The sequence below is a fragment of the Triticum urartu genome, chromosome 1 (assembly GCF_003073215.2).
Source record: "Triticum urartu cultivar G1812 chromosome 1, Tu2.1, whole genome shotgun sequence".
Lineage (NCBI taxonomy): Eukaryota > Viridiplantae > Streptophyta > Magnoliopsida > Poales > Poaceae > Triticum > Triticum urartu.
Window position 1 is genome coordinate 6,251,903 of NC_053022.1, and position 10,729 is coordinate 6,262,631.

General features: G+C 42.6%; 1 non-coding gene across 1 annotated transcript; it reads right to left on the reverse strand.

Annotated features, from left to right (window-relative positions):
• Nucleotides 1–9,137: 9,137 nt before the first annotated feature.
• Nucleotides 9,138–9,219, reverse strand: TRNAS-AGA. The gene has a single exon. It is a non-coding gene; the product is annotated as a tRNA-Ser (tRNA).
• Nucleotides 9,220–10,729: the final 1,510 nt, after the last annotated feature.

The following is a 10,729-nucleotide window of genomic DNA, read 5'->3' on the forward strand; positions in this document are numbered from 1 at the left end:
GACGTTCAGAACGTCTTTGAAGTCCCGATTCTAAGCCGTTAAGCATGGTGCACTAAACTATCAAGTAGTCATCATATTGAGCTAGCCAAACGTTCATAACGTCTGCATTTGCTCCTGCAATAGGTCTGTCACCTAGCGGTGCATCAAGGACATAATTCTTCTATGCAGCAATGAGGATAAACCTCAGATCACGGATCCAATCCGCATCATTGCTACTAACATCTTTCAACTTATTTTTCTCTAGGAACATATCAAAAATAAACACATGGAAGCAACAACGCGAGCTATTAATCTAAAACATAATTTGCAAAATACTACCAGGACTAAGTTTCTGATAAATTAAAGTTCAATTAATCATATTACTTAAGAACTCCCACTTAGATAGACATCCCTCTAATCCTCTAAGTGATTACGTGATCCAAATCAACTAAACCATGTCCGATCATCACGTGAGATGGAGTAGTTTCATTGGTGAACATCACTATGTTGATCATATCTACTATATGATTCACGCTCGACCTTTCGGTCTCCGTGTTCCGAGGCCATATATGTATATGCTTGGCTCGTCAAGTATAACCTGAGTATTCCGCGTGTGCAAAACTGGCTTGCACCCATTGTAGATGGACGTAGAGCTTATCACACCCGATCATCACGTGGTGTCTGGGCACGACGAACTTTGGCAACGGTGCATACTCAGGGAGAACGCTTTTATCTTGAAATTTCGTGAGAGATCATCTTGTAATTCTACTGTCAATCAAAGCAAGATAAGATGCATAAAAGATAAACATCACATGCAATCAATATAAGTGATATGATATGGCCATCATCATCTTGTGCTTGTGATCTCCATCTCTGAAGCACCGTCATGATCACCATCATCACCGGCTCGACACCTTGATCTCCATCGTAGCATCGTTGTCGTCTCGCCAATCTTATGCTTCCACGACTATCGCTACTGCTTAGTGATAAAGTAAAGCATTACAGCGCGATTGCATTGCATACAATAAAGCGACAACCATATGGCTCCTGCCAGTTGCCGATAACTCGGTTACAAAACATGATCATCTCATACGATAAAATTTAGCATCATGTCTTGACCATATCACATCACAACATGCCCTGCAAAAACAAGTTAGACGTCCTCTACTTTGTTGTTGCAAGTTTTATGTGGCTGCTATGGGCTTAAGCAAGAACCAATCTTACCTACGCATCAAAACCACAACGATAGTTTGTCAAGTTGGTGTTGTTTTAACCTTCGCAAGGACCGGGCGTAGCCACACTCGGTTCAACTAAAGTTGGAGAAACTGTCACCCGCAAGCCACCTATGTGCAAAGCACGTCGGGAGAACCGGTCTCGCGTAAGCGTACGCGTAATGTCGGTCCGGGCCGCTTCGTCCAACAATACCGCCGAACCAAAGTATGATATGCTGGTAAGCAATATGACTTATATCGCCCACAACTCACTTGTGTTCTACTCGTGCATATAACATCAACATATAAAACCTAGGATCTGATACCACTGTTGGGAAACGTAGTAATTTCAAAAAAATTCCTACGCACACGCAAGATCATGGTGATGCATAGCAACGAGAGGGGAGAGTATGATCTACGTACCCTTGTAGATCGACAACGGAAGCGTTAACTTGGTTGATGTAGTCGTACGTCTTCACGGCCCGACCGATCAAGCACCAAAACTACGGCACCTCCGAGTTCTAGCACACGTTCAGCTCGATGACGATCCCCGGACTCCGATCCAGCAAAGTGTCGGGGAAGAGTTCCGTCAGCACGACGGCTGTTGGGTTTCGTAGTAATTTCAAAAAATATCCTACGCACACGCAAGATCATGGTGATGCATAGCAACGAGATGGGAGAGTGTGATCTACGTACCCACGCAGACCGACTGCGGAAGCGTTGACGCAACATAGAGGAAGTAGTCGTACGTCTTCCCGATCCGACCGATCCAAGCACCATTACTCCGGCACCTCCGAGTTCTTAGCACACGTACAGCTCGATGACGATCCCCGGGCTCCGATCCAGCAAAGCGTCGGGGAGGAGTTCCGTCAGCACGATGGCGTGGTGACGATCTTCATGTTCTACCGTCGCAGGGCTTCGCCTAAGCACCGCTACAATATGATCGAGGTGGAATATGGTGGCAGGGGGCACCGCACACGGCTAAGGAACAATCTCAAGGATCAACTTGTGTGTCTAGAGGTGCCCCCTGCCTCCGTATATAAAGGAGCCAAGGGGGAGGGGGCCGTCGGCCAGGAGGAGGGCGCAGGAGGAGTCCTACTCCTATCGGGAGTAGGACTTCCCCCCCCCCCCAATCCTAGTTGGAATAGGATTCCCCGAGGGGGAAAGAGAGAGGGGGGCGGCCACCTCTCCTAGTCCTAATAGGACTAGGGGAGGGGGGAGGCGCGCGGCCATCTTGGGCTGCCCCTTTCTCCTTTCCACTAAAGCCCATTAAGGCCCATATGGCTCCCAGGGGGTTCCGGTAACCTCCCGGTGCTCCAGTAAAATCCCGATTTCACCCGGAACACTTCCGATATTCAAACATAGGCTTCCAATATATCAATCTTTATGTCTCGACCATTTCGAGACTCCTCGTCATGTCCATGATCACATCCGGGACTCCAAACAATCTTCGGTACATCAAAATGCATAAACTCATAATAACTGTCATCGTAACGTTAAGCGTGCGGACCCTACGGTTCGAGAACAATGTAGACATGACCGAGACACGTCTCCGGTCAATAACCAATAGCAGGACCTGGATGCCCATATTGGCTCCTACATATTCTACGAAGATCTTTATCAGTCAGACCGCATAACAACATACGTTGTTCCCTTTGTCATCGGTATGTTACTTGCCCAAGATTCGATCGTCGGTATCCAATACCTAGTTCAATCTCGTTACCGGCAAGTCTCTTTACTCGTTCCGTAATACATCATCCCGCAACTAACTCATTAGTTGCAATGCTTGCAAGGCTTATGTGATGTGCATTACCGAGAGGGCCCAGAGATACCTCTCCGACAATCGGAGTGACAAAACCTAATCTCGAAATACGCCAACCCAACATGTACCTTTGGAGACACCTGTAGTACTCTTTTATAATCACCCAGTTACGTTGTGACGTTTGGTAGTACCCAGAGTGTTCCTCCGGTAAACGGGAGTTGCATAATCTCATAGTTATAGGAACATGTATAAGTCATGAAGAAAGCAATAGCAACATACTAAACGATCGGGTGCTAAGCTAATGGAATGGGTCATGTCAATCAGATCATTCAACTAATGATGTGATCCCGTTAATCAAATGACAACTCTTTTGTCCATGGTTAGGAAACATAACCATCTTTGATTAACGAGCTAGTCAAGTAGAGGCATACTAGTGACACTCTGTTTGTCTATGTATTCACACATGTATTATGTTTCCGGTTAATACAATTCTAGCATGAATAATAAACATTTATCATGATATAAGGAAATAAATAATAACTTTATTATTGCCTCTAGGGCATATTTCCTTCAACGGTGTGGTGACGATCTTGATGTACTACCGTAGCAGGGCTTCGCCTAAGCACCGCTACAATATTATCGAGGACTATGGTGGAAGGGGGCACCGCACACGGCTAAGAATATGATCACGTGGATCAACTTGTGTCCTTAGGGGTGCCCCTTGCCTCCGTATATAAAGGCTCAAAGGGGGGGCCGGCCGGCCGGCCGGCCAAGAGGAGGCGCGCCAGGAGGAGTCCTACTCCCTTCGGGAGTAGGACTCCCCCCTTTCCTAGTTGGAATAGGATTCGCGGAGGGGGGAAAGAGGAGAGAGAGGAGGAAGGGGGGGTCGGCCCCCTCTCCTTGTCCTATTCGGACCAAGGGGGGAGGGGCGCACGGCCCATCTCTGGCCACCTCTCCTCTCTTCCACTAAGGCCCACTAAGGCCCATATACCTCCCGGGGGGTTCCGGTAACCTCTCGGTAATCCGGTAAAATCCCGATTTCACCCGGAACACTTCCGATATCCAAATATAGGCTTACAATATATCAATCTTTATGTCTTGACCATTTCGAGACTCCTCGTCATGTACGTGATCACATCCGGGACTCCGAACAAACTTCGGTACATCAAAATGCATAAACTCATAATATAACTGTCATCGAAACCTTAAGCGTGCGGACCCTACGGGTTCGAGAACAATGTAGACATGACCGAGACACGTCTCCGGTCAATAACTAATAGCGGAACCTGGATGCTCATATTGGCTCCTACATATTCTACGAAGATCTTTTATCGGTCAGACCGCATAACAACATACGTTGTTCCCTTTGTCATCGGTATGTTACTTGCCCGAGATTCGATCGTCGGTATCTCAATACCTAGTTCAATCTCGTTATCGGCAAGTCTCTTTACTCGTTCCGTAATACATCATCTCGCAACTAACTCGTTAGTTGCAATTCTTGCAAGGCTTATGTGATGTGCATTACCGAGAGGGCCCAGAGATACCTCTACGACAATCTGAGTGACAAATCCTAATCTTGAAATACGCCAACCCAACATGTACCTTTGGAGACACCTGTAGAGCTCCTTTATAATCACCCAGTTACGTTGTGACGTTTGGTAGCACACAAAGTGTTCCTCCGGCAAACGGGAGTTGCATAATCTCATAGTCATAGGAACATGTATAAATCATGAAGAAAGCAATAGCAACATACTAAACGATCGGGTGCTAAGCTAATGGAATGGGTCATGTCAATCAGATCATTCATCTAATGATGTGATCCTGTTAATCAAATGACAACTCTTTGCCCATGGTTAGGAAACATAACCATCTTTGATTAACAAGCTAGTCTAGTAGAGGCATACTAGTGACACTCTGTTTGTCTATGTATTCACACATGTATTATATTTCCGGTTAATACAATTCTAGCATGAATAATAAACATTTATCATGATATAAGGAAAATAAATAATAACTTTATTATTGCCTCTAGGGCATATTTCCTTCATGTAGACATGACCGAGACACGTCTCCGGTCAATAACCAATAGCGGAACCTGGATGCTCATATTGGCTCCTACATATTCTACGAAGATCTTTATCGGTCAGACCGCATAACAACATACGTTGTTCCCTTTGTCATCGGTATGTTACTTGCCCGAGATTCGATCGTCGGTATCTTAATACCTACTTCAATCTCGTTACCGGCAAGTCTCTTTACTCGTTCCATAATACATCATCCTGCAACTAACTTATTAGTTGCAATGCTTGCAAGGCTTGAGTGATGTGCATTACCAAGAGGGCCCAGAGATACCTCTCCGACAATCGGAGTGACAAATCCTAATCTCGAAATACGCCAACCCAACAAGTACCTTCGGAGACACCTGTAGAGCACCTTTATAATCACCCAGTTACGTTGTGACGTTTGGTAGCACACAAAGTGTTCCTCCGGTAAACGGGAGTTGCATAATCTCATAGTCATAGGAACATGTATAAGTTATGAAGAAAGCAATAGCAACAAACTAAACGATCAAGTGCTAAGCTAACGGAATGGGTCAAGTCAATCACATCATTCTCCTAATGATGTGATCCCGTTAATCAAATGACAACTCATGTCTATGGTTAGGAAACATAACCATCTTCGATCAACGAGCTAGTCAAGTAGAGGCATACTAGTGACACTCTGTTTGTCTATGTATTCACACATGTATTATGTTTCCGGTTAATACAATTCTAGCATGAATAATAAACATTTATCATGATATAAGGAAATAAATAATAACTTTATTATTGCCTCTAGGGCATCTTTCCTTCACTCCCAACCCTAGCTGCCCCCATCTGCTTGGCCCCCTAGTCCGAGGAGGGGGGTCACATCACTTATGGTCCCATTTGGCCCAAGTGGCTGCCATCCCGTGGGTCAGCCACATGGATGTAGATGGTTACATATATTTATATTATTACAAATATGTAGTCCAATGCAATCTACACGAGCTTCGCCTTGGATCGCGAAACATCACTATGTGGTGATGGCGAAAAATTGATTGTACCTTTGCAAGCCTTTGTCTCTCAAAAGTTTATATTCTTCCTACTTTTCTTGATTTTTTATGAGTTCGAGGAGGCTCCTCCAACTTCCAACATAAACTATGCGATCCCGCCCTTTTGCAATTTACAAGTGGGTTAGCCCAAGAACTGTATAAAAAATATTAAATAGAACACAGAAAGAAGGTAACTAAAATCAAAAGGATTAGATATGTTTAGGACTTTTTAGAGTCCTTCTATATAGCATAAACACAAATTCCCATGATTGTACTTGTTCCAGAATCACGCTACATTGCGAAAAGCCTTGCCATTGGTATTTTTACAAGTAAATGTCACGAGTTCTTACAGACGGGTCATCTGTCAATGATCTCCTTTCATAGCCAACACGTGGGTGGATAGTAGATATGAGAGAAGACCATGCCATCACCGAAATGCATGCCTTTGTTTATTTACCATCTAGATGAGTTGTTTATGTATTTCTATTCAGGGTTGTTTATATAAATTAATGCTTCTAATATGATGCAAACACACATGTAAAATTGTATGCATGTATGGGTGCACAGCTCCCTTGGTGCCTGACATGGCCCATTGTGTCTTTAGAACAAATACTAAATGTGGTTAGTGGGATTAGTATCTGGAGATTATTGTTCGGTAGGGAGTAGTAAACAGACCAAAAAGGACTAAAGTGCGTTTCCATACGACAGCTGGGAAGCCAATGGAAGAACACGTGCACATGAGAACTAGTAGGTAGTGAAGTCCAGTCGGATGTGTGTGTCTTGGAGCTGCGAGTTAGTCTATATCTACACACCCCCTATGAACAAAGATACAAAGATAATATAGATGATGACTAGGCAGATGAGTACTTCATTGTGTTTCCTTATAATACTTCTTATCATCACTCATTCACATGTCATGTATGGATGTGACGATCTTTCCATTTTACCTTTATTAACATCCTTTGTCATGATCGATGCGATTGCATCTTGTAAGCATGATAACACATTTGTTGGTTGGCACACAAAAGTCTGGAGCAAAGGAAGTAACTCCTTAACTCTTGCAATTTTGGAAGGTGAAGTTGCTTGGTTGGTACACCTAAACCCAAAGCAAAATATGTTACTAATTTCTTTTCCAAGTTTGGAAGATAGTAAGGGAGTGTTTGGTTCGTGTCCTGGACCAAATTTGCCTAGCCTGAGACCTCCCTGAGATCGGCCTGGACACTGTTTGGTTCATGCCTGAGTACCTGAAGCTAGCCTGGCCTAGAAACGAAAAGACACCATTAGCCTGTCTTGGGAATATCCCATCACCATTAGCCTGGCTGAGGCTGACGAGAAAGGACGCCTAGTTGCTGCCTGGGTCTGCCTGGGAGTACTAATCATGCATGGGAGGATCAAAAGTAAATTAATAGGCTGATGTGACATGTGTAACCCATCACCGGGTGTGGAGGCGAACCAAACAAAACAGGGCTTGCCTGCCCAGGCATAAAGCTGTTGTTTCCCAGGCCCGAGCCAGGCACTTGAATTTTTCAGGCACGTCACCCATGACGGCAACCAAACAACCCCTAAATTACAAGCTCTATCGTGGAGCACAAAAAAATCAAGAGCAAAGTACGTTTCTAAAAGTTTGGAAGGGAGTAAATTCTTGCTTGGTCGGTATACAGAAGTCTCGGGCAAAGTAACTCCTTTCTTACAAATTTGGAAAATAGTAAATGTGTGTCTGGTTGATATGCAAAAGTCCGGGTCAAAATAAGTAACTTCTTCCTTTTCATAAGTTTGGAAGATGGTAAATTCTTGTGGTTGGTCTACAGAATTTAGGGGCAAAGTAAGTGACTTCTTTGTTTTTGTAAGTTTGGAAGATCGTAAATTCTTGTGGTTGATCTACATGATTTAGGGGCAAAGTAAGTGGCTCCTTTTTTTCAAGTTTAGAAAATAGTAAATTGTTGTCTGGTTGGTATGCTAGCAGAAGTCCAGGGCAAAGTAAGTAGTACATTCTTGTCTGGTTGATATCTAGGGGCAAAGTAAGTAACTTCTTTCTTCTTGCAAGTTTGGAAGATAGTAAATTCTTACTTGGTGTTATCAAAAAAATAGGGAACAAAATAAGTGACTCCTTTCTTTGTCATAAGTTTGGAAGGTAGTAAATTCTTTTCTAGCATATACTATTGTGCTTCAAAATGCACATGCAAAATGTGATTGCATTGCGTTGGGTCGGAGCAACTTCCTTGGCGGCTGATGTGGCCCACCATGACCTTACAAGCAAATATGAAATGTGGTCGATGAGATTGCTCAGTAGAGTAGTAACAGAACAAAGGAAAGCTATAGTGCATTTTCCATCTAGTGGGTGGGAAGGCGGAATGGAAGAGCACATGGGCACAAAAAAAAGTTGGTGTTGAAGTGAAGTCCAACCGAGCAAGTTTGGCTTAGAGCATATGATTAGTTTGTCTATGTCTATCATCGTTGTCATTGTCTTTATGTTCATATCTCTCCAAAACAAAACAAAAAGATAGATAAATAAACAAGTACTTCATCACTCAAAAAGTCTGTGACGATTTTTATCCGTTTTTCCGAAAATTAACTGGAGAACTATCTTTTTTTACAGATTAGGCAAATCTTTTGCCTCCGCTTAAAAAAAAGGTAGTCCTATGTGACTTGTAGTGATAAGAAAAATAGATGGATTTTTGCAAAAAAAAAAGAATGGAAATAAAACTGAGTAATAGCCTTTTGCCCCCCAAAAAGAATGTGAACAAATGCACACAAAACCGAGAATATGCAGTGAATAAGCGTGGTCGGCAGGCCGTAAATTAACTGGAGAACTTTTTTTTACAGATTAGGCAAATCTTTTGCTTCCGTTTAAAAAAAATAGACTTAAGTGGCCTGTAGTTATAAGAAAAAATAGGATGGGTTTTTGCAAAAAAAAAAGATGGAAATAAAACAGAGTAATAGCCTTTTGACCCCAAAAAAGGAATGTGAACAAGTGCACACAAAACCGAGAATTTGCAGTGAATAATTGTTGCCTTTATTCTGCAAACAAACTGGGCTGGGCCTGCACAAAATTAATTGGCGGATGCTGTGGCCCGTCATCGACAAAAAAGGAGTGGGAAATAATCGAAAAAAGCGTGGTCGGCAGGATTCGAACCTGCGCGGGCAAAGCCCACATGATTTCTAGTCATGCCCGATAACCACTCCGGCACGACCACTTTGATGCAATATTTTGTTCCGGTAGTTCTAGATTCTTGCGTTCTGTAGTGTGCATATTCCAAGTTCGATGGTATAAATATTATTTTTTGTTGTAGAAAAACAGAGTATAACGCAATCCCACATGCTGACATGACGGTACTGAAGATTGAACATGGAGATTTCAACTGTAAAGCTAAACGAAGCGAGACACATTTGGCTAGACTTCGCTTCACTAGCTGCCGTTTTTTCGTGCATATGTGTTCTTTCATTTCGGCTGCCCACCTGTTGTAGGAAAATGCATTCGGCCTTTTCATAGTTTGGTAATTTTTGTACCAAACAACCCCCCAAGTATTATTTGTCATGTAAGGCTTGGGAGGTATATGGAACACGTTGCACTTTCAAGAATCTCTACATTCAGTTTCATGCGCAACAAAATAGTACAATTATATGATGGGCATTTTCGTGTGTTCAATAATGTGTGCCACCTCCATCTTCTTTTTGAGCCTTCCAAACAAGCGACTTTGAGGAACAAATAGACAGCGAAAAAAGAGATGATGACTACAAAGATAAGTTCTTCATTTCGTTTCCATGTAGTCCTCTTTATTGCCACTCATTCACACTCCACATAGGGCTTCAACGTCTATTCCCATTACATTGTTATTCTCACCACATGTCATTTTGTCGATGCCATTGCATATCGTGAGCATGATAATGTACACATTAATTGGTATACAAAAGCTAGGAAGAAAGTGAGTAAATTGTTTATTTTTGCGGGTTTGGAAGGTAGTACATTATTGCCTTGTAATATGTTGCAAAATGCATATGAATTTTGTGATTAAATATGTCATGGATCTGCACAATTTCCTTGCTGGCTGCTGTGGCCCATCATGGCCTTCAGATCAAGATGAAACATGGTTGTCGACATTAAAATCTAGAGGTTGTTTGGTAGAGAGTAGTGACCTAACCGGAAAAAGGCCAGAGTGCACTTTCCCACTACAGGTGTGAAGCCGAAACGGAAGACCATGTGTGCACCGAAAAATAGTAGGCAATGACATGCAATCCATCCAAACGATTTTGGTGTATAGTGTAGGATTGACTAATCCATCTATATCTTCATATCCTTTGTCATCTTAATCTCCATGGGTCGACGAAAAAGATAGATGATGACTATGTAGTCATCATCTTTATCTCCTGGCTCCATGAAACCAAAAAAGAAGGATAAGGGATAGATAGATGATGACTATGCAAGCTAGTACTCCATTTTGTTTTGTTTTGTTTGTTTCCATTACGATGTTTTCTATTATTACACACAACATACTACTCAGAAATTGTGATTTGTGGTGAGTAATAATGTATTCAGGCAATGACGAAAAGTTCTATTTCTATTATTATTTTCAAGTACTGGCCTTCCCCAAGAAGCAAACAATAATGTATATGGGATGTGCGGTGATAAAAAAAATAAGGAAAACAAACCCAGTAGGTAGTGAGTAATTGTCGCCTCATACGACGACACTGCAAGATGCCCATGAA